This window comes from Elephantulus edwardii, unplaced genomic scaffold, assembly GCF_000299155.1.
Source record: "Elephantulus edwardii isolate Elephantulus edwardi_28Jun2011 unplaced genomic scaffold, EleEdw1.0 scaffold00172, whole genome shotgun sequence".
In the NCBI taxonomy this organism is placed as follows: domain Eukaryota; kingdom Metazoa; phylum Chordata; class Mammalia; order Macroscelidea; family Macroscelididae; genus Elephantulus; species Elephantulus edwardii.
In genome coordinates, this window is record NW_006399922.1 from 1,281,926 (window position 1) to 1,283,393 (window position 1,468).

Here is a 1,468-nt window from a genome sequence, read left to right on the forward strand (position 1 = left end):
CCCTCCTTGTAACATGCCAAAAATATGTCAGACGAAGCTTCAGAATCCTTGACTCCAGGGAACATTCTGGCTTCACCCTCTCCAGGACAAACCTATTTGTTCTTCTAGCAGTCCATGGTATATTCAACACTCTTCTCCAGCACCACAGCTCAAAGGGATCAGTTCTCTCTCATTCTTAGTCACTGTCCAACTCTCCGATGCATAGCACATAATTGCGAAGACTATAGCCTGGATCAGGCGCACCTTAGTCTCTAGCCTGATGTCGTTGTTCTTCAGTACTTTTGAGAGGTCCCTCACAGCTGACTTTCCCAGTGCAGTTCGTCTCCTGATTTCCTGGCTGCTGGTATGCACATAATAAATCATGTGCATAATGAGGCAAACACAAGACTATGGACTGTGATTCTAATGTAAAGTACTTATCTGGCTGGCTGTACTTATCAGGAATGATAAATATCAGAATATTTATTAATAGTTAAGCTTAAGAGGTAAGTAACTGTAGGGAGAGAGGGAGCTCCTTCAGAACTGGTCATGTTCTGTTGTTTATTGATCTGCTTACAGACTGCATAAGTATTCTCAGTGTACATAAATATAACAATTTTTTCCCTAGGGGGTTTTTAATAATTTTTTTATTTTATACTATTTTACTCTCAGAGTTTGTATACATTGTTTTCCACACTGGACCTTTCCCCTTTCCTTTACTCGCTCCTCCCGCCACTCATCAAATTGTGCAACCCTATGATTAAGCCCCCACATTTTCTTTCCCAATCAATCATGTGTATCTTGTTCTGTATCATTAATTACGGTACACACAATGCCTGATCATGCAGTCATTCCATATTGTCTATACCTTCACTTATTCCAGTGAAATGTTCATTGTCTGTTTATTCATTTCTTTCTCTCTCCTTCTGAAAACAGATTATAAAACCTTTCTCTAGTTTTGTTTGTTTCCTTTATCATAACAGTGGTCTTATACAGTATTTGTCCATTTGTGTCTGATTTATTTCACTCAGCATTGTGTATTCTACACTCATCTATGTTTTGTAGTGCTTCTTCACACATTGTTCATTTTATCTCAACATCATGAATGTACCACATTTTCTCTGTTACTCATTTGTTGATGAGGACCTGGGCTGCTTCCATCTCCTTGCTATTGTGAATAATGCTGCAGTAAACACAGATATACATATATCTGTTCATAAGCACACAGATGTTTGAGATACTTACAGCTCTGAGTTCTTTAGGATATCGTCCCAGTTGTGGATTAGCTGCATCAAATGAGATTTCTGTTTTCAGCTCTTTGAGGAAATGCCAGACTGCCTTCTATAGTGATTGTACCATTTTACAGTCCCACCTTGGTGCATGAGATTTCCATTCCTACTGCATCCTCGAGTTGCTATAATCAAGGATGCTTTCGGCAGAATGTTAAATGATCCAGGAAGTATTAAAAGAAGATGGAAAGAATATATTG

General features: G+C 38.7%; 1 protein-coding gene across 1 annotated transcript in view; it reads left to right on the forward strand.

The window, feature by feature from the left end:
• Positions 1-1,468, forward strand: part of LOC102846976 (sodium/potassium/calcium exchanger 3-like) — a 724,594-nt gene that overhangs the window by 439,636 nt on the left and 283,490 nt on the right. The window lies entirely within an intron of this gene.